Source organism: Bufo bufo, chromosome 5, assembly GCF_905171765.1.
Source record: "Bufo bufo chromosome 5, aBufBuf1.1, whole genome shotgun sequence".
Taxonomy (NCBI): domain Eukaryota; kingdom Metazoa; phylum Chordata; class Amphibia; order Anura; family Bufonidae; genus Bufo; species Bufo bufo.
Genome location: NC_053393.1, coordinates 349,167,333 through 349,193,973, shown reverse-complemented (window position 1 = coordinate 349,193,973; position 26,641 = coordinate 349,167,333).

Genomic DNA, 26,641 nt, shown 5'->3' with positions numbered 1-26,641 from the left:
AATTTTTAGGAGTATAGAAAAGACAGGAATAATAGGATGTTGCTTAGTGAGAAAGGTTACTGTGTTGTCATCGATTATATTGGTGGATTTGTAATGGTCAAGTACTTTTTGAATTTTGAGTGCAATGGCCGATGTGGGATTTGATTGTAAAGGCTCATATGTTTGTTTGTCCGCTAGTTGTGACATCACTTCGTAATTAATCTTATTCTTCTTCCCCCTTTTCCTATTAATTCCCCAGTATCTCAAATGCACTGCCCTCATACTGATTGGCCCCCATGTCCCCCTCTTCTTCCTCTTCTTGCATCCCCTCTGCGCCCTTGCCCACACCTTTGCCCACACCATACCGGCATGTAGAGTGCGCATGCGCGTGCACGATAGTACGTCATGACGTCTGCATGAGCTGCCGACTTCCTTCCCGCAGTCCCAGAGCGTGCGTTCACTCTATAGAGGCGCTAGACGTGATTACGTTATCACTATGCGCCCTCCAATACGGCCAACAGCCTTAAAAGAGCGCTAGAATTCGCCTGCACGCCACATCCAGCGCCTGCCTCTCTACTCTGCCATAAGGTAATTCGTAACTTTCAATATCATCAGACTTATAGCCAGCAAAGGGAATCGTTCCATGATACATGCTATAATCGATACCTGATATGATACAAAAAGATAACCTAACCCAGGTCACCAGATTCTTTGCCTTTGATATCAATCATATTATGTCTCCTATTTTACTGCAACTAGGGCTATCGCTTTTTGACTCTTACCCTGTGATTTCCCTTTCCCTTCTTCTTTACCTCCATTAGGACCCATCTTCTTCTAACTCCTTCTCTCCTCACTCATTTTCTAACATTAGCAGAATATCTGATATACTCCAAATCTTCTGTGATTAAATTGTATATACATTATATATCTCTCTAGACCCCGCTGAAGAAGGTCGTAATGACCAAAACGTCCGGGAATTTTTTGTCTGATATGGCTTAATACTTATGATGTATAAATGAACTGCTCTGGATGTATACAAATGATAGTCTGCAAACAAAGAATTAAATGTGAAAATTTATTTTGCACAAATCTTTTGGAGTGCCGTGGATTAACTCTATATTGTCTAAACCACTCTCACAGGCACCCACACTGGATCCAAGGTGTGCAGAGTACATATTTATTTAATAGACAGTATGAGTGTCCGAGGTAGAGAACCCAATCTGCACATAATCGATCATAAGAAGCTCTAGGGGCGCTGAGGTCTGGATAGCCTGGACAGCAGCCCGCTGTTTAGTACTCTTACTCAGCCCGCATGGTCGACTCTTAAGACATGCCTTGGCCACCATGTCTGCCAGATCTGGACAGTATACCAGCCGTTGGAGCCACTTGAACATTTTGTCGCTCCCAAAATGGGCACCCCTCTCATGGGCTTACCGGGCGGCCTACACTCCCAATGACATGGGGATGACAATCTGTTGCCGGCACTGCAGCTCTGACTGTAAGTATATGGTCTGACACAGGAGGCCCTGGATAACAGTCAGCTTATCCCACTGACTCAACAACTTTTAGCCCTCCGGAGTCAGACGGGGTCCGCTCTTCTGGCCGAGGCCAGATCTTGGTCCGGACCCATTCTTTTACTTTCCACAGGTCCGGGCAGCCATTCTAGACTCTCTCCCAACGTCTTTCAGCCAACGTCTTTCCCAGCACCATGGGCATCCCGGACGCCACCCCACTTGAATGTGCCACCTCTTGGAACATGGGTAATCGACCAAGGTCAGGAGTTTCAGTATCCTCTAGCTCCTCATCGGCACTCTGAGTCGACAACCCTACAGGGAGTGCATCGGCGTTACCGTTCTCCCTACCTGACCGGAACTTAATGCGGTTTTGGTACTTAGAAAGACGAGCCAACCACCTCTGCTCAAGTGCACCGAGCTTGGAATTCTCCAGATGTGCTAACGGGTTGTTGTCTGTCATCACGGTCTCCTCTGCACCTGTCAGGTACTCTGCAAACCTTTCGGTCATGGCCCACACCAGTGCCACTAGTTCCAATTTAAAGGAGCTATAGTTGTCAGGGTTGCACTCTGACTCCCTCAGAGACCGGCTGCCATAAGCAATGACACTTTCACTTCCATCCTGGACTTGGGATAACACTGCCCCCACACCATGTAGGCTTCCGGCAATGTACAGCAGGAATGGGGTGTCGAACAGCGCATAAGCTAGAATCGCTGCAATGGTCAGCGCCTCTTTCACTGCTTCAAAGGCTTCTTGTTGCCAGGGTAGTAGCTGGCCAGTCCCACGAATGCCTGCACCTCTCGTAGTGTACGCGGCTTGGGCCACTTCTGGACGTCCTCCAAATGTCCCAAATACTCTATCTACTGTCTAAACAGTTGGCATTGCTTGGGCTTGATCTTGAGCCCATGGTCTCGCAGCCGTCCTAGGACCTGTCGCAGCTTCTTGAGGTGATCCTCTAAGGAGGCCCCAAACACTACTATGTCGTCCAGGTATAGCAAAACCGACTCAAAGTTGAGATCCCCAGACAGTGCTCCATCAACCGCTGTAATGTTCCCGGGGCATTGGACAGGCCAAACGGCATCCGGTTGAACTCGTAGAGTCCCATAGGTAGGATGAAGGCCGTCTTCGCTTTGTCCTTCTTTGCCACCGGTACCTGCCAATACCCACTGGCCAGGTCAAGAGTCAAGAAGAACTTTGCATGACTCAGAGCAGACAATGACTCCTCAATCCGTGGAAGGGGGTAGGCATCCCGGACCGTCTGGGTATTCAGCTTCCGATAATCGATGCAGAACCGGAGACTCCCATCTGTCTTCTGCACCAAGACTACTGGAGCAGCCCAAGGACTTTAACTCTCCTGGATCACCCGGTTTTCCAACATGCTGGCCACCATATCCTTCACTTCCTGGTACATTTTAGGTGGGATTAGGTTGTGTGTCATCACGGTCACCTCTGACCTAACATTCCCTGATCGGTGAAGCATCGCTGTTGGGGATTTCGTGTTCGATGGCGGAAGCACACCCGAGTCCTCATCATGTCTCACGAATGCCTCCTGAAATTCCCAAAGGGTGTCTTCCAGCAACTTCTGTTGTCCTGGAGTCAGGGTCTTGCAGTCCACCCCCATCCGGGCCATGATCACTTGACTGTTTCACTCCGCTGTCAGGGTCTCCCTTTGATGGACCTCTACAGCATAGGTCCAGGCTGATCTTCTATCTGGCTGTAGCTTGAAGCTCCTTCGTCGAGGGATATCCCCTTTGGACACATAAACTTTGGCCAGCAAGGTATTCCCAGGAACGATTAACTCGCAGTCTTCAACATTGAGGCAGCGTACAAGCACACATCCATCCTTCAAATAGCAAGGGCCCTGGCTACCAGTGGGCGAGTCTGCGTTTCCACTTGGTAAGCAGGTTCGATCAGGACCTCCAGTCCATTCAGTTGTTGTTCAGCCCCCACTGGCAGCATCAATATTTGTTCTTGTCAAGGTGGGATTTTCACTGGGGTCCTCCGCAGCACCTTCACGTGTCCAATGGGCCGACCGGACATGTGGCTCTTTTTCAGACTACAGCTCCTGACCATCTGCTGTAGAACCTTCTGGGTCGGCCAGTGTGGTGGCCCGTTGTCAATACGTCGGCCCTTCTTTGGCATAGAGTTGATGGTCTAGGTCTCTCAGCACATTCATACCTAGCGTCTCCTGATGTGTCAGCCTGATGATGCTCACATCTTCCGGCTCCATCATATGTCCAAAGTGTCTTTTGAAGAACTCCAGAGTCATAAGGGTGCACTCCGACCCTGTATCAACTAGGTAGCATACCTTCTTGCCTTCCAACTCAGCTTCCATAATGGGGCTGCTGGCATACAGGTCATGTTCCTCATGCATAAGGCTTAGCTTCTGGTGTACCGCCACAGGACGCCCAGCTACTGCGGCGATCGGAAGTTTACTGTCGGCTCAAACTTCATCTGTTCTGGGCACTCTCTGGCCATATGGCCATACTTATCCTTCCTGGAGTGGCGCTGGGCGCTGGGGTCATTTCTGGAGGCTGGGGTGTTCCTGCATTTATCTGGGACACTTCTAGCTGAAGTTCTCTCAATTCTGTCAGTAGGGCCTGGACCACATCCTTTAAGGACTCTGAGTCTTCAGATGCAGACCAACCTCCTATAGCATGTGTGCTACTTACTACTCTCACCGCCACAGGCATGTGCTCTTCCTCTCTCTCCACGGCGGCTAGGTAGATGCTGTAGAATGTCATGTCGGGCGTTGTCCGGGTCATTTCTTGCAATTTGTCCTGTAAGAACTTGTTGGAGAGCCCCACTTTGAACTGGTCTTGTAGTAGTCGGTCACCTTCCCGGAAGGTTCCCATGGCCTCTGGGTCTCGGCGCTGTATTTAATTTAACATCTCCTATAGGGCATTGGAGTACTGCATCAGGGTCTCGCCCTCTAGCTGTGGTCGGTTGAAGAAGTGACTCCGCAACTGCACTACTTCAGTGCGCCCCCCCCCCCCCTCTCTCTAGCAGGGAGAATATTTTCTCTAGGATTCGGGCATTACCATCACTGTCGTCATCCTCTAGAGCCCCCAACGCAACGTCTGCCCGCAGCTCGGGGGTCAGGTTACAACGTCATATTTTTACAGTCAAATTTTGACAGATTACAAAACAGTGCCCCCATGGGAATGTACCCTACTGGGGCAGGCATGCCGGGGGCAAGCTGTATCAGCGGTGTTGGGGCAAGTTGGCCTTGCACTGGTGACCCTGAGCTGGGACCTGGACTGGTGCCATTGGCACCAGGGGAAGGTCTCCCGTCATGTTCCCGTCCATAACGGTTGCTGTATCCTGCCGACTAGAGATGGCCTTGCCATTTGCCCGACGGTTGTCTCGCGGCGAACTTTGCGCGTTCGCGATTTGCTGAACATGCGAACATATGGCGATGTCCGCCGACGTTATATTCTTTTGCATTGCGTCGAACTTGACCCATGACACACAGATCAGGTGGGACAGGACAGCCAATTGAGACGTTTCAGCACATGGACACACCCCCACCCTATAACAGAACCCGATCTGACAGCCATTTTACATTCCGTGTTTTGCCAGTGTAGGGAGAGGTTGCTTTGTGGAGCAGGGACAGATTGTTAGGGACACCAAACGCTAGCTAATAGGGCCACAAAAGTCCTTTTAAGAACTGGTATAGGTTTGCTATCGATAGATGTGATATACTTATAATATACTTTCTAACATAGAAAGTATATTATAGTAAATTTGTACTGTGCAGTAGTTGTGTGCGGTTCTGCTGCCATACCGCAGCTATATAGAGGGACAAATGCTATTGGAATAACTAATTGCAACTGGTGTGATATGCCTGTTGCCCCAAAAAACATGAATGAGGGGTGTAATATACCTATAATATACCTTCTAACATTGAAAGTATACACTACGTGCAGAATTATTAGGCAAATGAGTATTTTGACCACATCATCCTCTTTATGCATGTTGTCTTACTCCAAGCTGTATAGGCTCGAAAGCCTACTACCAATTAAGCATATTAGGTGATGTGCATCTCTGTAATGAGAAGGGGTGTGGTCTAATGACATCAACACCCTATATCAGGTGTGCATAATTATTAGGCAACTTCCTTTCCTTTGGCAAAATGGGTCAAAAGAAGGACTTGACAGGCTCAGAAAAGTCAAAAATAGTGAGATATCTTGCAGAGGGATGCAGCACTCTTAAAATTGCAAAGCTTCTGAAGCGTGATCATCGAACAATCAAGCGTTTCATTCAAAATAGTCAACAGGGTCGCAAGAAGCGTGTGGAAAAACCAAGGCGCAAAATAACTGCCCATGAACTGAGAAAAGTCAAGCGTGCAGCTGCCAAGATGCCACTTGCCACCAGTTTGGCCATATTTCAGAGCTGCAACATCACTGGAGTGCCCAAAAGCACAAGGTGTGCAATACTCAGAGACATGGCCAAGGTAAGAAAGGCTGAAAGACGACCACCACTGAACAAGACACACAAGCTGAAACGTCAAGACTGGGCCAAGAAATATCTCAAGACTGATTTTTCTAAGGTTTTATGGACTGATGAAATGAGAGTGAGTCTTGATGGGCCAGATGGATGGGCCCATGGCTGGATTGGTAAAGGGCAGAGAGCTCCAGTCCGACTCAGACGCCAGCAAGGTGGAGGTGGAGTACTGGTTTGGGCTGGTATCATCAAAGATGAGCTTGTGGGGCCTTTTCGGGTTGAGGATGGAGTCAAGCTCAACTCCCAGTCCTACTGCCAGTTTCTGGAAGACACCTTCTTCAAGCAGTGGTACAGGAAGAAGTCTGCATCCTTCAAGAAAAACATGATTTTCATGCAGGACAATGCTCCATCACACGCGTCCAAGTACTCCACAGCGTGGCTGGCAAGAAAGGGTATAAAAGAAGAAAATCTAATGACATGGCCTCCTTGTTCACCTGATCTGAACCCCATTGAGAACCTGTGGTCCATCATCAAATGTGAGATTTACAAGGAGGGAAAACAGTACACCTCTCTGAACAGTGTCTGGGAGGCTGTGGTTGCTGCTGCACGCAATGTTGATGGTGAACAGATCAAAACACTGACCGAATCCATGGATGGCAGGCTTTTGAGTGTCCTTGCAAAGAAAGGTGGCTATATTGGTCACTGATTTGTTTTTGTTTTGTTTTTGAATGTCAGAAATGTATATTTGTGAATGTTGAGATGTTATATTGGTTTCACTGGTAAAAATAAATTATTGAAATGGGTATATATCTGTTTTTTGTTAAGTTGCCTAATAATTATGCACAGTAATAGTCACCTGCACACACAGATATCCCCCTAAAATAGCTAAAACTAAAAACAAACTAAAAACTACTTCCAAAAATATTCAGCTTTGATATTAATGAGTTTTTTGGGTTCATTGAGAACATGGTTGTTGTTCAATAATAAAATTAATCCTCAAAAATACAACTTGCCTAATAATTCTGCACTCCCTGTATAGTGCATTTGTATTGTGCAGCAGTTGTGTGCATTTCTGCTGCGATACCGCAGGTATATAGAGGGACAAGCGCTATTGGAACAACTATTTGCAACGGGTGTGATATGCTTGTTGTCCAAAACAAAATTGATTGAGGGGTGCAATATACCTATTTCCACAAAATACTGATTAAGGGGTTTTGATATACCTGCTTTCACAAAATACTGATTGAGGGGTGCGATATACCTGTTTCCACCAAATATTGATTGAGGCCTGCGATATACCTGCTTCCACAAAATACTAAATTAGAGGTGTGATATACCTGCTTCCACCAAATATTGATTAAGGGGTTATATATACCTGCTTCCACAAAATACAGATTGAGGCCTGGGATATACCTGCTTCCACTAAATACTGATTAAGGGGTTCTATATACCTGCTTCCACAAAATACTGATTTAGGAGTGCGATATACCTGCTTCCACCAAATATTGATTAAGGGGTTCTATATACCTGCTTCCACAAAATACAGATTGAGGGGTGCGATATACCTGCTTCCACAAAATACTGATTAAGGGTTTTTTATATACCTGCTTCCACCAAATACGGATTGAGGCCTGCGACATACCTGCTACCACAAAATACTGATTAAGGGGTTTGATATACCTGTTTCCACCAAATATTGATTGAGGCCTGCGATATACCTGCTTCCACAAAATACTGATTAGGGTTCTGACATACCTGCTTCCACAAAATACAGATTGAGGGGTGCGATATACTTGCTTCCACCAAATATTGATTAAGGTGTTCAATATACCTGCTTCCACAGAATACTGATTAACCACTTTAGGACCACAGGTTTATACCCCCCTAGTGACCAGGCCCTTTTTTACAAATCGGCACTTCACAACTTTAACGGTTTATTGCTCGGTCATGCAACTTGGCACCCAAATGAATTTTACCTCCTTTTCTTCTCACAAATACATCTTTCTTTTGGTGGTATTTGATTGCTGCTGACAGTTTTCGTTTTTCTGATATTAATCAAAATAGACCGCAATTTTCTCAAAAAAAGTGTATTTTTAACTTTCTCTGGTTAAATTGTTCAAATATAATTACATTTCTAGACAAGTTTGTGTCAGAATTTATTGTGCTACATGTCTTTGATAAAAAAAAAATCCAATAAGTGTATATTTATTGGTTTGCGCAAAAGTTATAGCGTTTACAAACTATTACAATCCGCATTTTGAAGCAGCTCAGACTTTCTGAGCACCTGTCATGTTTCTTGAGGTGCTAGAATGCCAGGATAGTATAAATACCCCCCAAATGACCCCATTTTAGAAAGAAGACACCCCAAAGTATTCGCGGTGGGGCATGGTGAGTTTATGTATGATTTAATTTTTTTACACAAGTTAGCGGAAAATGACACTTTCTGAGAAAAAAAAAAAAGTTTAAATTTTTGCTAACTAGACAACTTTGTATAAAAAAAGAGATATTTCTCACACACAGTATTGGTATATGTAAAAATACACCCCAAAACACATTGCCCTACTGGGGTGTATTTTTACATATACCCATACTGTGTGTGAGAAATATCTCTGTAAATGACAACTTTTCCAATTTTTTTATACAAAAATGGGGTCACTTGTGGGGTATTTATACTGCCCTGGCATTTTAGGGGCCCTAATGCGTGAGAAGTAGTTTGGAATCCAAATGCGTAAAAAATGCCCTGTGAAATCCTAAAGGTACTCATTGGAATTTGGGCCCCTTTGTGCACCTAGGCTGAAAAAAAGTGGTATCGCCGTACTCAGAAGAAGTAGGGCAATGTGTTTTGGGGTGTATTTTTACATATACCCATACTGTGTGTGAGAAATATCTCTGTAAATGACAACTTTTCCCATTTTTTTATACAAAGTTGTCAATTTACAGAGATATTTCTCTCACCCAGCATGGGTATATGTAAAAATACACCCCAAAACACATTGCCCTACTTCTCCTGAGTACAGCGATACCACATGTGTGACACTTTTTTGCAGCCTAGGTGCGCAAAGGGGTCCAAATTCCAATGAGTACCTTTTAGTAGGGCATTTTTAGACATTTTGATTCCAGACTTCTTCTCACGCTTTAGGGCCCCTAAAATGCCAGGGCAGTATAAATACCCCACATTTGACCCCATTTTGGAAAGAAGACACCCCAAGGTATTCAATGAGGGGCATGGCGAGTTCAAAGAAGATTAATTTTTTTGGCACAAGTTAGCAGAAATAGATTTTTATAGTTTTTTCCAACAAAGTCTCCCTTTCCGCTAACTTGGGACAAAAAGTTCAATCTTTCATGGACTCAATATGCCCCTCAGCGAATACCTTCGAGTGTCTTCTTTCCAAAATGGGGTCATTCCATGAGGGGCATGGCGAGTTCATAGAAGATTGATTTTTTTGGCACAAGTTAGCGGAAAATGATTATTTTATTTTAATTTTTTTCTTACAAAGTCTCATATTCCACTAACTTGTGACAAAAAAATTAAATTTTACATGAACTCGCCATGCCCCTCACGAAATACCTTGGGGTGTCTTCTTTCCAAAATGGGGTCACTTGTGGGGTATTTATACTGCCCTGGCATTTTAGGGGCCCTAAAGCGTGAGAAGTAGTTTGGAATCCAAATGCGTAAAAAATGCCCTGTGAAATCCTAAAGGTACTCATTGGAATTTGGGCCCCTTTGTGCACCTAGGCTGCAAAAAATTGTCACACATGTGGTATCGCCTTACTCAGAAGAAGTAGGGCAATGTGTTTTGGGGTGTATTTTTACATATACCCATACTGTGTGTGAGAAATATCTCTGTAAATGACAACTTTTCCCATTTTTTTTATACAAAGTTGTCAATTTACAGAGATATTTCTCTCACCCAGCATGGGTATATGTAAAAATATACCCCAAAACACATTGCCCTACTTCTCCTGAGTACGGCGATACCACATGTGTGACACTTTTTTGCAGCCTAGGTGCGCAAAGGGGTCCAAATTCCAATGAGTACCTTTTAGGAGGGCATTTTTAGACATTTTGATTCCAGACTTCTTCTCACGCTTTAGGGCCCCTAAAATGCCAGGGCAGTATAAATACCCCACATTTGACCCCATTTTGGAAAGAAGACACCCCAAGGTATTCCGTTGAGGGGCATGGCGAGTTCATAGAAGATTAATTTTTTTGGCAGAAGTTAGCAGAAATAGATTTTTTTAGTTTTTTCCAACAAAGTCTCCCTTTCCGCTAACTTGGGACAAAAAGTTCAATCTTTCATGGACTCAATATGCCCCTCAGCGAATACCTTGGAGTGTCTTCTTTCCAAAATGGGTTCATTTGTGGGGTGTTTGTACTGCCCTGGCATTTGAGGGTCTCCACAATCATTACATGTATGGCCAGCATTCAGAGTTTCTGCTATTCTCCTTATATTGAGCATACGGGTAATGAGATTTTTTTTCCGTTCAGCCTCTGGGCTGAAAGAAAAAATGAACGGCACAGATTTTTTCATTCGCATCGATCAATGTGGATGAAAAAATCTCTGCTAAAAAATGTGCAAAAAAAAAAAAAGAGGGGAAAGACGTCTGCCAGGACATAGGAGCTCCGCCCAACATCCAAACCCACTCAGCTCGTATGCCCTGGCAAACCCGATTTCTCCATTCACATCAATCGATGTGGATGAATAAATCATTGGCAGAATTTTTTTTATTTTTTTTATTTTTATACAAAGTGTTTGCCAAAGCATATGAACACCGCCCCTCAGTTCATAAGCCTCGGCAAACGTATCTTTTTTACTGCAGAGGAGAAATCTCGTCTTGCAGCGCCGCATACACCGACTTTTGTGTAATCTGACAGCAGCGCAATGCTTCTGTCAGAATGCACATCAGTGCTGCAGCTGGTTGATCGCTTGGTCCACCTAGAAGGTAAAAAAAAAACAGGCAGCAACTCAATCAATTTATTAACATTAACTTTATATAACATTTGAAACAGAACATTAACTTTTATAAACTTTATTGAACTTTTGAAACAGAACATTAACTTTTTTGCTTACCTGTGATTTCTTTTTTTTTTTTTTTACCTTTAGAGGATAAAACTCTCCTTCCCCATGGGACAATGTGCAAAGCGCAAATTGCCCAGAGATGTGGCGAAGTACATTATGCATGGATAAATATACAACTGGCACTCGCTATGTAGGTCACATCCACAGCATTTAATCTCAATAAAATATGACACTATAAAATATGACACTATAAAATATATATCACACTATTAAAATATCACAATTTCCGGAAAAATATAATCACACATAAAAATGTCACATAAATGTATATAAAATACAATAAGCAATACACTGGTAATAAAGTTCTATATATGGGGTAAGGTTATCTGTATTTAAAATGTCCAATAGGTGAAGATCCTTTCAGCTGAATATAGTTGTGCTGCCCACGTCCCGCTTTTGTGGCCTATATGGTCAGCGAATTAATATTTGGACAATGTCCCTTTAAATATGATATGTATCCAGACTATCTGTTTGGAATGCAATGTCCACATTGGTTTGCGGTCCAATCCTTATGGAGCAACAGCACCTCTTTCAAACTGGTTAAAATATTATTAGCAGCGATGTCACCTGGTGCTCGGTGTTGGGGGGGGGGGGGGGGGGGGGGGGGGGAATCGCTTACCGGTATATGTTGATGCCCAGCAGTCTAGTTGTCCCACTCTCCTCTTTCCACCGCACGGCTATAGCTGTTTCCCGGTGTCCTCGCTCTCTGGTATGTGTCACGTGATCTCTCCAGAGATATCGCGAGGTTTGGAGTCTTTATTCCGGTATTCAGGTGAGATTATACTCACAGCAGAAGGAAAATGGAAAAATGGAGCGCTCCAAGTTTTAAGATTGTTTAAATTGTCCCAATCATGTCCGGATCCTCTAATCAAAGCAGGGATATATAACGCCAGACGCGTTTCGGGGACTTCACTCCCCTTCCTGTGCACTTTGTCCCAGGTGAAAGGAGAGGTTTGTGGCAGCTCTGTGTGAAAGGGCCCTAAGACCCCTGTGTGCCTGTCCTGTGTCACGCAATCCCTACACTAATAGTGTACCTGTGTGTGGTACTTGCGGAAACACTCCCCTATGCATAGGGCAGGCTGGTCAGAACAGTCAGGACAAAAAAAGGTGGTGTCATGCCTTATTCCATCCCTGCTACAGACGCAACATCTTTTTCTTGGGGAACGCTGAGTTGGGGTACCAGGATAGACACTCGGGAAGTGTCTGGCATGTAGCTGGCTCACTAGAAACATAGAATGTGTCGGCAGATAAGAACCATTTGGCCCATCTAGTCTGCCCAATATACTAATATACTAATATACTACATCAGGGACTTGGGGCACAGACCCTCCTGGATACAGGAGTTCCGAAATGATCTCTTCCTGGAATTTTAGGAAGGATCCTGTTCTCCCAGCCTTACTGTAGAGAACAAAACTATTATAGGCAGCCAATTGAATTAAATAAACAGACACCTTTTTATACCAGCGTCTGGTGCGTCTGGACACTAAATAGGGAGCCAACATCTGGTCATTGAAATCCACCCCTCCCATGTGAAGGTTATAGTCGTGGACAGAGAGGGGTTTCACAATGACTCCAGTTGTCCTTTCAATTTGGACAGTCTTGTCTGCGTGAATGGTGGACAGAAGGTAAACGTCCCTCTTGTCCCTCCACTTCACCGCGAGCAGTTCTTGGTCACACAAGGCAGCCCTCTCCCCCCGTGCAAGTCGGGTATTAACGAGCCGTTGGGGGAAGCCCCGGCGACTAGGTCGCGCGGTGCCACAGCATTGAATTCCGACTAAAAGTGCCGAAAGAGGGCCACACTTGTGTAAAAATTGTCCACGTATAAGTGGTACCCCTTGTAGAGTAAGGGTGACACCAAGTCCCAGACAATCTTGCCACTGCTCCCCAGGTAGTCAGGACATCCGATCGGCTCCAGTTTTGAGTCTTTTCCCTCATAGACCCTAAATCGATATGTATAGCCTGTGGCCCTTTCACAGAGCTTATACAGTTTGACCCCATACCGGGCGCGCTTGCTGGGGATGTACTGTTTGATGCCAAGGCGCCCGGTATAATGTACTAGGGACTCGTCTATGCCGATGTTCTGATTGGAGGTATACGCATCTGCTAATCTGGATGACAAATGGTCTATGAGGGGCCGAATTTTGTGGAGCCGGTCATAAGCAGTGTGGCCTCTTGGATGACAGGTTTTATTGTCAGCGAAATGCATAAAACGCATGATGACCTCAAAACGTGCCCTGGACATTGCAGCAGAGAACATGGGCATGTAATGTATTGGGTCTTTAGACCAATACAGGGAGTGCAGAATTATTAGGCAAATGAGTATTTTGACCACATCATCCTCTTTATGCATGTTGTCTTACTCCAAGCTGTATAGGCTCGAAAGCCTACTACCAATTAAGCATATTAGGTGATGTGCATCTCTGTAATGAGAAGGGGTGTGGTCTAATGACATCAACACCCTATATTAGGTGTGCATAATTATTAGGCAACTTCCTTTCCTTTGGCAAAATGGGTCAAAAGAAGGTCTTGACAGGAGCAGTTATATGTTCTAAAGCCCTTTTTGTTGTGTATTATGGCAAAAATATATATATTATTTGCCGTTCAGCGGTGCAGTTATATGTTCTAAGCCCTTTTTAGGGGGTATTAGTGGCAAAAAAATATATATTATTAGCCGTTCAGCGGTGCAGTTATATGTTCTAAAGTCTTTTGTGGCGTGTATAAGTGGAAAAAAGTAAGGGCCTATTTGCCGTTCAGCAGTGGAGTTATATGTTCTAAAGCCCTTTTTGGCGTGTATTAGTGGCAAAAATATATATATTATTTGCCGTTCAGTGGTGCAGTTATATGTTCTAAAGCCTTTTGTTGCGTGTATAAGCAGAAAAAAGAAAAGGCCTATTTGCTGTTCAGCGGTGCAGTTATATGTTCTAAAGCCCTTTTTTCTGTGTATTAGTCGCAAAAAAATATATATTATTTGCAGTTATGCGGTGCAGTTATATGTTCTAAAGCCTGCTTACACTCTGCTTGGACTCTACCTGTGTGTCTTATGTGACCAAGGTCTGGAGCGACCGAAACGTCAAAAAGACTCGGAGTCACAATATTGGCATCTCTCCGTTATGACTTTTGTACCCACTGGAGGACATGTCAGAATAAAATACATTTTATTTGCATGATAACCTTGAGTGTGCGGTGGTTTTTCTCTTACTAAAGCCTTTTGTGGCATGTATAAGTGGAAAAAAGTAAAGGCCTATTTGCCATATAGCGGTGCAGTTATACAGTACAGACCAAAAGTTTGGACACACCTTCTCATTCAAAGAGTTTTCTTTATTTTCATGACTATGAAGGCATCAAAACTATGAATTAACACATGTGGAATTATATACATAACAAACAAGTGTGAAACAACTGAAAATATGTCATATTCTAGGTTCTTCAAAGTAGCCACCTTTTGCTTTGATTACTGCTTTGCACACTCTTGGCATTCTCTTGATGAGCTTCAAGAGGTAGTCCCCTGAAATGGTCTTCCCAGAGATGCTTAGCACTTGTTGGCCCTTTTGCCTTCACTCTGCGGTCCAGCTCACCCCAAACCATCTCGATTGGGTTCAGGTCCGGTGACTGTGGAGGCCAGGTCATTTGGCGCAGCACCCTATCACTCTCCTTCATGGTCAAATAGCCCTTACTTTCAAAGTTTTCCCAATTTTTCGGCTGACTGACTGACCTTCATTTCTTAAAGTAATGATGGCCACTCGTTTTTCTTTACTGCTTTTTTCTTGCCATAATACCAATTCTAACAGTCTATTCAGTAGGACTATCAGCTGTGTATCCACCTGACTTCTCCTCAACGCAACTGATGGTCCCAACCCCATTTATAAGGCAAGAAATCCCACTTATTAAACCTGACAGGGCACACCTGTGAAGTGAAAACCATTTCAGGGGACTACCTCTTGAAGCTCATCAAGAGAATGCCAAGAGTGTGCAAAGAAGTAATCAAAGCAAAAGGTGGCTACTTTGAAGAACCTAAAATATGACATATTTTCAGTTGTTTCACACTTGTTTGTTATGTATATAATTCCACATGTGTTAATTCATAGTTTTGATGGCTTCAGTGTGAATCTACAATTTTCAAAGTCATGAAAATAAAGAAAACTCTTTGAATGAGAAGGTGTGTCCAAACTTTTGGTCTGTACTGTATGTTCTAAAGCCTTTTGTGGCGTGTATAAGTGGAAAATGGAAAAGGCCTGTTTGCCGTTCAGCAGTGCAGTTATATGTTCTAAAGCCTTCTTTGGCATGTATTAGTGGAAAAAAAAGGGCTTATTAGCCGTTGTATGGTGAAGTGAGAAAATTACAGACTTTTTGGGGTGTTTTAATTTCATTTTTATTTATTTATTTGATTCAACAGTATGGCAGACAGAGAAGTTCCAGGCCCTGCACAGGGGAGTGGAAGAGGCCTAAATATTTCTGGCGCAGGCACAGGTCGCAGCAGAGTAAGTGGGCATGGCAGCAGGAGTTGCAGAGAGAGGCCTAAGCTCCCAGTGTCATGAAAAGTTAAGGAAGGATCCCGGAGACAGATAAAGTCCTCTTTCAGCTCTTCTTTATTATTTATAAGCAGTAGACAGACATAACCATCAGGTACACGGCAAGATTGACGCGTTTCGGGTGAGTACCCTTAGTCGTAACAAATTGCTGAGTGTGCCCCCTCAATATAAAGGAGTTGAAAGCACCCCTCCTCCAATAGGGAGGGACTGGTTTCAAGCAACATCAGTTGCAACACACCCAGACACACCTTTTTTCGCAGCTTACATCAATCAATTTGTAATTGATGAAACACTGTGCAAACATTCATCTGACTTATTAACCCCGGGTTGCCCCGTGTCTTTATTCAGCAAAAAGCCGCACAATGTGAATGCTCCATTGGTTCATCGATAAAAGAAAACATATAGTATATATAAAAACCTAATACAAAATTTGTACAATAGCAAATACAATGGCCTCTTGCCTTTCGACATATTCTAATCCATTATCTGGTACCAACAACCCAAATCGGACTTGTTTAGACATATAATAATAAATGGAAAATAGAAATGCAATGACCCCACCATCCTAATAACAGGCTGAGAGTTTAACCGCTTACAAATGTTACAGATTAAGTATATGTATCAGATGAAAATGACAAATAGTTGCAATGATCCTGGGTGCATTCTATTGGAAATTATCATGCACCACCAGGATGAATGAAAGAAACCGCCCTGTCTGGCCAGCGTTATAGAAAGTAGATGAACAGAGATGCGCGCAAATCCAGGTGATGAAGACTCCTACATGTTGTATACTGTTGCCAAAATCATGATAAACTGTCCTATCACATTTAATGTTAATGTGATATACATCGGAGACACACCCACCAGAATATTAATATAGTGAACATAATATATCAATAGTGATGTGCAATAATAACACCCTACTAGGTGCACCCAACAATTCACTGATAAATGTATATGAGTTCTTTTTTGAGGTTGAGACCCCCTGGAACCCTAGTACCCAGACTATAGATCCAGTAGGCCTCACGAAGAAGAATTTTCTTCCGGTGAGGCCTACTGGATCTATAGACTGGGTACTAGGGTTCCAGGGGGTCTCAACCTCAAAAAAGAACTCATATAAATTTATCAGTGAATTGTTGGGTGCACCTAGTAGGGTGTTATTATTGCACATCACTATTGATATATTATGTTCACTATATTAATATTCTGGTGGGTGTGTCTCCGATGTATATCACATTAACATTAAATGTGATAGGACAGTTTATCATGATTTTGGCAACAGTATACAACATGTAGGAGTCTTCATCACCTGGATTTGCATCTCTGTTCATCTACTTTCTATAACGCTGGCCAGACAGGGCGGTTTCTTTCATTCATCCTGGTGGTGCATGATAATTTCCAATAGAATGCACCCAGGATCATTGCAACTATTTGTCATTTTCATCTGATACATATACTTAATCTGTAACATTTGTAAGCGGTTAAACTCTCAGCCTGTTATTAGGATGGTGGGGTCATTGCATTTCTATTTTCCATTTATTATTATATGTCTAAACAAGTCCGATTTGGGTTGTTGGTACCAGATAATGGATTAGAATATGTCGAAAGGCAAGAGGCCATTGTATTTGCTATTGTACAAATTTTGTATTAGGTTTTTATATATACTATATGTTTTCTTTTATCGATGAACCAATGGAGCATTCACACTGTGCGGCTTTTTGCTGAATAAAGACACGGGGCAACCCGGGGTTAATAAGTCAGATGAATGTTTGCACAGTGTTTCATCAATTACAAATTGATTGATGTAAGCTGCGAAAAAAGGTGTGTCTGGGTGTGTTGCAACTGATTTTGCTTGAAACCAGTCCCTCCCTATTGGAGGAGGGGTGCTTTCAACTCCTTTATATTGAGGGGGCACACTCAGCAATTTGTTACGACTAAGGGTACTCACCCGAAATGCGTCAATCTTGCCGTGTACCTGATGGTTATGTCTGTCTACTGCTTATAAATAATAAAGAAGAGCTGAAAGAGGACTTTATCTGTCTCCGGGATCCTTCCTTAACTTTTCATTGCCTGCCACGGGAACACTTCCCCAGGGCCTCTGGAGCCGGGACCATACAAAAGACCAGATAGGTGAGCTGGAATATTTCTTTCCATATCTCCCAGTGTCATCTAGCGGTCGTGTCTTGACCAGCAACCCAGCGGTTCTTGAATGGTTGACTCAGTCACCCACTTCATCCCAAGTGACATCAGACACCCCCAGCCAAGAGTCGGCTCGTCAGACACAACCCTTAGTGGCATGGCCCAGGAGCAGCTGCTGTACCCTTACCTGTCCTCAACCTGCCTCTGTCCTTTTCTGTTCCTTCAGCCAGACAAGTATTATATGCTGTGGGTTCGGCCCCACTATATAGCGAGGACGAGCTACTAGAGGACAGTCAGAAGCTACTGGCCAGACAAGATGTGAAAGAGGGATCTGCCGCTTCCTCCGGTAGGTGGGCAAGTAGTGATGAGGAGAGTGGCGTGGGAGCTGGTGTTGCGAGCGGTCAGACTCCTGACCCACAGACTGTTGAGGAGGACATCAGTGACGTGCAAACAGTACTCGATGATGATGATGTTGCTGGTCGCACTTGGGAGCCGGGTGAATTAGGGGCTCCATCATCATCGGAAGAAGAGGGTGGCAGCTTGCCCATGAGACAGCAGTGGAGCCAGCAAGTCGCTAGCATGGCCGGGATTTAGCAGGGTGGCAGCAGTGGGAGGTCGAGAGCCAAACATGCCCGGGGTAGACCACCGACTTCGCAAGAGCCTACCTGCCTGGAAAGTAGTGGTGCAGGGGTTCAACGAAGCAGCGGCGGTAGCAGTTAGTCAGTGCGGAGTGTTGGGGGTAAAATAACCTACTCGGCGGTGTGGCAGTTTTTTGTTAAGCTGCCGGAGGAGGTGAACATGGCCATTTGTAGAATCTATGGGCAGAAGGTGAACCGTGGCCAGAGTGCCAATGTTGGCACCACGGCCCTGCATCAACATATGCAGCGTCCCATAAAGTGGCCAGGGAGAACCGTGGCTCCGATGTAATGGTCCAGCCTGCCGCAGCAACCGCTGCATCACCCAGTGGCATGCACCCGATTTCAGACAGTCAAGGCTCCACCACCTCAGCTGAAGGGAGCTGTCTGTTCTTACCATTATCTGCTGGCTCTGATATTCTTGCTCCTTCTTCTACTCCTCGTCAGTCTTCCGTCAGCAATCGATCAACGAAGCGATTACCAAGAGACAACAGTATGCGTGCACTCATCCAACGGCGCAGAAGCTGAATGTGCTCCTTGCCAAGTTGCTGGTGCTGCTGTCCCTCCCTTTCCAAGTAGTGGACTCTGCACCTTTCAGAGAACTGATGGCTTCTGCCTAGCCGTGGTGGAGAGTCCCAAGCTATCATTTCTTTGACAAAAAGGCAGTAGCAGCCCTGCACCCATATGTAGAAAAGAAGGTGGGCCAGTCCTTGAGCCTGTTGGTGTCTGCCAAAGTGCACGACAGTGCCGACCCGTAGAGCTGTAACTACGGTCAGGGACAATACATGTCCTTTACGGCCCGCTGGGTGAATGTGGTTCCTGCACAACCACACCAGCAACTTGGTCAGGCGATGCTGCTTCTGCCTCCATGAGCTCACACTATTGGTCCTGCGACAATGCTCGCCTCTGCCTCCTCATCCTCCACTGTGTCCTCAGCCTGCACTGCAGGGACAATTCACAGTGCCCCTCCAGAATACCACATATGCAGGGCATGGCGGTGTCAAGCTGTTCTGCACCTCGTTTGCCTGGGCAAACAGAGTCACACAGGGGAGGAACTGCTCCATTTCCTTCATCAAGAAATCGAATCCTGGCTTTCTCCACGACAACTGAAAATCGGGACTATGGTGACCAACAACGGAAAGAACATGGTGTCGGCTCTGCGTCAAGGAGGGCTGAGCCATGAACCCTGCATGGCACACTTGTTCAATATGGTTGTCAATCAGTTCCTGAAGTCTTCCACCCATCTGCAAGACATCCTAAAAATGTTCAGGAAACTTTGCATGCACTTCAGACACTTGTACACCGCAAAGCACACCCTCCTTTAGCTGCAGCGGCAGAACGGCATCCCCCAACATAGGCTGATATGAGACGCTTCCACCCGTTGGAATTCCACCCTCCATATGTTGGACCGAACATACGAACAGAGAAAGGCCATAAACGATTTCTTGATGATCCAAGCGGACAGGAGTACTCCCCTGTGTAACTTCGATGTCAGCCAGTGGCAGCTCATGTGTGACACCTGCCGTTTGCTCACTCCATTTGAGGAGGCCACATTATTTGTCAGTTGCCAGGACTATGGGATGAACAACGTTATTCCACTGCTTCATGTCCTGGAACAGATGCTGGTAAATCTGGATGGTCAGGGGACTATAGACGTGGTGCCTACATCTCACGGCCACATTAGCCCAGTAGGGGCTCAACTGGAGGAGGAGGACATTGGAGCACAAGCAATGTGTAGCGAAATTGATGGTTTTTATACATAGGAGAGGAGGAGCAGGAGCAGCCAGAGGAGCTACAGGGCGATGAGGAAGACGAGGCAGAGGACCCAGACACACCTTGGCAGTATGCAGTGGAGATGGAGGCAGGGAGTCCCTCCAAGTCACTTGAGCAAATTGCCCGATGCATCAGCAGCAGCTGAGTTTGGAGTCGCTGATAAGCAGCTTTCTTCACCTGCATAGTAAAGAAACTACTCATCAGCAGCTAGACATAGAGCAGAAACTGAACCAGCAAGTGGTGGCATACTTGGAGTGCACCCTGCCAGCCATCATTGAAGATCAGCTGGACTTCTGGGCAGCCAAACTGTATTTGTGGCTGCCCTGGAAAAGCTGTCCTGCCCTGCCAGTAGTGTGGCATTAGAGCGGGTGTTTAGTGTGGCGGGGGCCATAGTTACCCCAAGAAGAACTTGCCTATCCACCCAAAATGTGGAGAGACTGACCTTTGTCAAGATGAATCAGGCGTGGATCAGCCAGGATTTCCACCCACCAATGCCTGATGCATCAGACTAGATCATCCATGGTGCCACACCAACACTTTGACAAAAGAGACTGGTTTCTTTTGGCTACTTGCCTCAGCTACTATTCTGATGCTGCCACCCGCCTGATGCCACACATCTGATGCCAAGTGCTCCTTCTTTCACCCACCATCTTCAGCTGGTACTGGTATTCCCACCCACCTCCCCACTCTGTCACAGGGTCACTCTGTGGTCTCCTGATGCTGTAGCCACCTCCACACTATGTCACCTTGCCACTCTGTGGTCTCCTGATGCTGCTGCCACCTTCACTCTATGTCACCTTGCCACTCTTTGGTCTCCTGATGCTGCTTCTACCTCCACACTATGTCACCTTGCCACTCTGTGGTCTATTGATGCTGCTGCCTCAACACTATGTCACCTTGCCACTCTGTGGCCTCTTGATGCTGCTTCCACCTCCACACTCATTGTGCCACTCTTTGGTCTACTCATGCTGCTGCTGCTACTTCCACACTGTCATTGTGCCACCCTGTGGCCTACATCTGATGCTGCTGCCGCCACCTCCACACTGTCATTGTGCCACTCTGTGGCCTCCTCCTGATGCTGCTGCCACCTCCACACTGTCATTGTGCCACCCTGTGGCCTCCTCCTGATGCTGCTGCTGCCACATCCACACTCTGTCATTGTGACACTCTGTGACCTCCTGATGCTGCTGCTGCCACCTCCTCCCTGTCATTGTGCCACTCTGTGGCCTCCTTCTGATTCTGCTGCTGTCGCCACCTCCACACTATCATTGTGCCAACCTGTGGCCTACTCCTGATGTTGCTGCCGCCACCTCCACACTGTCATTGTGCCACTCTGTGGCATCCTGATGCTGCTGCCACCACCGCACTTTCATTGTGCCACTCTGTGGCCTCCTCCTGATGCTGCTGCCGCCACCTCCACACTGTCATTGTGCCACTCTGTGGCCTCCTGATGCTGCTGCCACCACCACACTGTCATTGTGCTACCCTGTGGCCTTCTCCTGATACTGCTACTGCTGCCGCCTCCACATTCTGTCATTGTGCCACTCTGTGACCTCCTGATGCTGCTGCTGCCACCTCCTCCCTGTCATTGTGCCACTCTGTGGCCTCCTTCTGATTCTGCTGCTGTCGCCACCTCCACACTATCATTGTGCCATCCTGTGGCCTACTCCTGATGCTGCTGCCGCCACCTCACACTGTCATTGTGCCACTCTGTGGCCTCCTCCTGATGCTGCTGCCACCTCCACACTGTCATTGTGCCACCCTGTGGCCTACTCCTGATGCTGCTGCCGCCACCTCCACACTCTGTCATTGTGCCACTCTGTGGCCTCTTCCTGATGCTGCTGCCACCTCCACACTCTGTCATTGTGCCACCATGCGACCTCCTCCTGATGCTGCTGCCGCCTTTACACTCGTTCATTGTGCCACTCTGTGGTCTCCTCATGCTGCTGCTGCTGCCACCTCCACACTGTCATTGTGCCACTCTGTGGCCTCCTGATGCACTGCCACCACCACACTGTCATTGTGCCACCCTGTGGCCTCCTTCTGATGCTGCTGCTGCCGCCACCTCCACACTCTGTCATTGTGCCACTCTGTGGCCTCCTGATACTGCTTCCACCACCACACTGTCATTGTGCCATCCTGTGGCCTTCTCCTGCTGCTGCTGCCACCTCCACACTCTGTCATTGTGCCACTCTGGGACCTCCTGATGATTCTGCTGCTGTCGCCACCTCCACACTCTGTCATTGTCCCACTCTGTGGCTTCCTAATGCTGCTGCCACCTCCACACTGTCATTGTGCCACTCTTTGGCCTCCTCATGATGCTGCTGCCACCTCCAGACTCTGTTATTGGCCCACTCTTTGGTCTCCTCATGCTGCTTCCACCTCACTACTATGTCATAGGGCCACTCTATGGACTTCTCATGCTGTTCCCACCCTCCCCACTTCATGACTGGGTTACTATTTTGCCTTTTGGCCTGGCTGACATCATCATTTATTTGACCCTTCTTCTGATCTGTCAGAAAGAAGGAAAAATGAGACGCACAACGGAACCTGTCTATGTAACAACTTTAAGGCCTGCATGACATAGTCCCTATGCATCAGAATTGGCTTATGATTTGGTAGCCAAAAGCAGGAATGGGTACAAAACACAGAAGGCATGAAATATTCAATTCATGTGTCATCTCTGTTTTGGATCCACTCCTGTTTTTTGGGGCTTTAGCAATACTGATGGACTACTGACCAAATGCTGACCAAGTGACGGCGGATGCTCCACAGACAGGATCCGTTTTTTGGGGGTTATTATTCTGACGGATCAGAGAAAGGGAAAAATAATCAGTGACGTCAACACAAATTTACTGCTGACACCCACTCCACTCTGTCGGGGGGGCTCTACTTGTATAAGTGTTTAATAGAACAGGTTCTGTAGACATCTATGTGGAATCAGCTGACGATGGTGTAAAAGGAGTGCGCTTCTTCTTGACGCTAACATTGACCTGTAAGGCTGAGTTCACACTTGAGTTAAATTGTCAGTTTTGACCCCGTAACTGCCCAAATAAGTGAAGTGTGCAGCGATTGTAAGAGCCACACCTGTCATCTACATGTCATACTGACTCACAGTATTGTTTCACTATGCGTGTTACTGAAAGGCACAGTGTTCTCCAACACTATAATGGCTCTCTGCAGCCAGGAAATAGCCTTCTTTTAATGCAATGCGCCACAAATAAATATGGATCGAACCAAATTTTGGGGGAAATTGCGGATCTGCAAAACATGGACACCGGCCATGCGCGTTCCGCATTTTGCTGACCGCACATGGCGGGCACTGTGATAGAAATGCCTATTCCCTTACGTCCTACCAGCAGCACAGATGAGGTTAACCACCCCCTATGGACTGGTAGGACCGGCGGAATTTTAATAAGCCCAAGTAATAATTAACACTTAAACCTCCCCTATAAATGAGGGAATCACCTCCAGCCCATTGTGTTTTTTTCTGTCTTCTGGACAGGTGGACTAGGTGGTGATTCCCCCTCTCTTAGGGGGGAATCTTTTTTTCATGTTATCTGCAGGTTTTGCCTCCGCTTTTACTACTATGGCTTGTCCGGCAGCTTACCTGCTGCCGGCGCTGCGCAGCGGTGCTTTGCTGCGGTGCTTCGCTGCGTGAGGTTGGTCAAGCTGAATTTACCTGCACTTGTCAGATCGCAGAAGATAAGCAGCTTGGGGCTTGGTAGGAACCAGCTTGGGAGACTGGTTGGGAATCCCTTGTTCCGTTGACTTTAAGAAAAAAAAAAAGGCCTCCACGGGATTCGAATGGCAGAAAGGCGGTTTCCAAGCGGAAAAGTTTTTCGTGCTATGATTGTAGCGCGCTTTTGGAGGATAGCTGTCCCTACTGCAGGTGTGACGGCTGCCGTCCGAGGGTTCAACCTTCCACCGAACCTATGATGCAGGATATGTATCAGTGGGTAAAGACCTATGTTGATGGATCCATCAAAGGGGTTATAAGCCTGCTGGATGAGAGGCTTCCTACTCAGACTCCTATGGAGTCTTCGGCTCCAGTAGAGAGACCGTCCGTAGTCTACTTGAGTTCCTCCTCCTCTGATGAGGAGGAGCTTACTTCATGCTTTTTTCCTCCTGATAGGACGCAAAAGTTACTTAAGTCCATCAGGTCGGGGGACCATGATGTTGACCTGGGGAGGCCCTCTGATCCCGCTAGTCGGGCACTTCGTGTCTTTAACCACCTCAGCCCCTATAGCTTAAACACCCTTAATGACCAGGCCACTTTTTACACTTCTGACCTACACTACTTTAACCGTTTATTGCTCGGTCATGCAACTTACCACCCAAATGAATTTTACCTCCTTTTCTTCTCACTAATAGAGCTTTCATTTGGTGGTATTTCATTGCTGCTGACATTTTTACTTTTTTTGTTATTAATCGAAATTTAACGATTTTTTTGCAAAAAAGTGACATTTTTCACTTTCAGTTGTAAAATTTTGCAAAAAAAACGACATCCATATATAAATTTTGCTCTAAATTTATTGTTCTACATGTCTTTGATAAAAAATAAATGTTTGGGTAAAAAAAAATGCTTTGGGTAAAAGTTATAGCGTTTACAAACTATGGTACAAAAATGTGAATTTCCGCTTTTTGAAGCAGCTCTGACTTTCTGAGCACCTGTCATGTTTCCTGAGGTTCTACAATGCCCAGACTGTACAAACACACCACAAATGACCCCATTTCGGAAAGTAGACACCCTAAGGTATTCGCTGATGGGCATAGTGAGTTCATAGAACTTTTTATTTTTTGTCACAAGTTAGCGGAAAATGATGATTTTTTTTTATTTTATTTTTTTCTTACAAAGTCTCATATTCCACTAACTTGTGACAAAAAATAAAAACTTCTATGAACTCACTATGCCCATCAGCGAATACCTTGGGGTGTCTTCTTTCCAAAATGGGGTCACTTGTGGGGTAGTTATACTGCCCTGGCATTCTAGGGGCCCAAATGTGTGGTAAGTAGTTTGAAATCAAAATCTGTAAAAAATGGCCGGTGAAATCCGAAAGGTGCTCTTTGGAATGTGGGCCCCTTTGCCCACCTAGGCTGCAAAAAAGTGTCACACATCTGGTATCCCCGTACTCAGGAGAAGTTGGGCAATGTGTTTTGGAGTGTCATTTTACATATACCCATGCTGGGTGAGAGAAATATCTCGGTCAAATGCCAACTTTGTATAAAAAAATGGGAAAAGTTGTCTTTTGCCAAGATATTTCTCTCACCCAGCATGGGTATATGTAAAAAGACACCCCAAAACACATTGCCCAACTTCTCCTGAGTATGGGGCTACCAGATGTGTGACACTTTTTTGCAGCCTAAGTGGGCAAAGGGGCCTACATTCCAAAGAGCACCTTTCGGATTTCACCGGCCATTTTTTACAGATTTTGATTTAAAACCACTTCTCACGCATTCGGCCCCTAAAATGCCAGGGCAGTATAACTACCCCACAAGTGACCCCATTTTGGAAAGAAGACACCCCAAGGTATTTCGTGATGGGCATAGTGAGTTCATGGAAGTTTTTATTTTTTGTCACAAGTTAGTGGAATATGAGACTTTGTAAGAAAAAAAAAAATCTTCATTTTCCGCTAACTTGTGACAAAAAATAAAAAATTCTAGGAACTCGCCATGTGGTATCGTCGTATTCAGGAGAAGTTGGGCAATGTGTTTTGGGGTGTCTTTTTACATATACTCATGCTGGGTGAGAGAAATATCTCAGCAAAAGACAACTTTTCCAATTTTTTATACAAAGTTGGCATTTGACCAAGATATTTATCTCACCCAGCATGGGTATATGTAAAATGACACCCCAAAACACATTTCCCAAGTTCTCCTGAGTACGGATATACCAGATGTGTGACACTTTTTTGCAGCCTAGATGCGCAAAGGGGCCCACATTCCTTTTATGAGGGCATTTTTAGACATTTTTAATCCCAGACTTCTTCTCACGCTTTAGGGCCCCTAGAATGCCAGGGCAGTATAAATACCCCACATGTGACCCCATTTTGGAAAGAAGACACCCCAAGGTATTCAATGAGGGGCATGGCGAGTTCATAGAAATTTTTTTTTTTGGCACAAGTTAGCGGAAATTGATATATATATTTTTTTTCTCACAAAGTCTCCCTTTCCGCTAACTTGGGACAAAAATTTCAATCTTTCATGGACTCAATTTGCCCCTCACGGAATACCTTGGGGTGTCTTCTTTCCGAAATGGGGTCACATGTGGGGTATTTATACTGCCCTGGCATTCTAGGGGCCCTAAAGCGTGAGAAGAAGTCTGGAATATAAATGTCTAAAAAAAATTTACGCATTTGGATTCCGTGAGGGGTATGGTGAGTTCATGTGAGATTTTATTTTTTGACACAAGTTAGTGGAATATGAGACTTTGTAAGAAAAAAAATAATAATTTCCGCTAACTTGGGCCAAAAAAATGTCTGAATGGAGCCTTACAGGGGGGTGATCAATGACAGGGGGGTGATCAATGACAGGGGGGTGATCAATG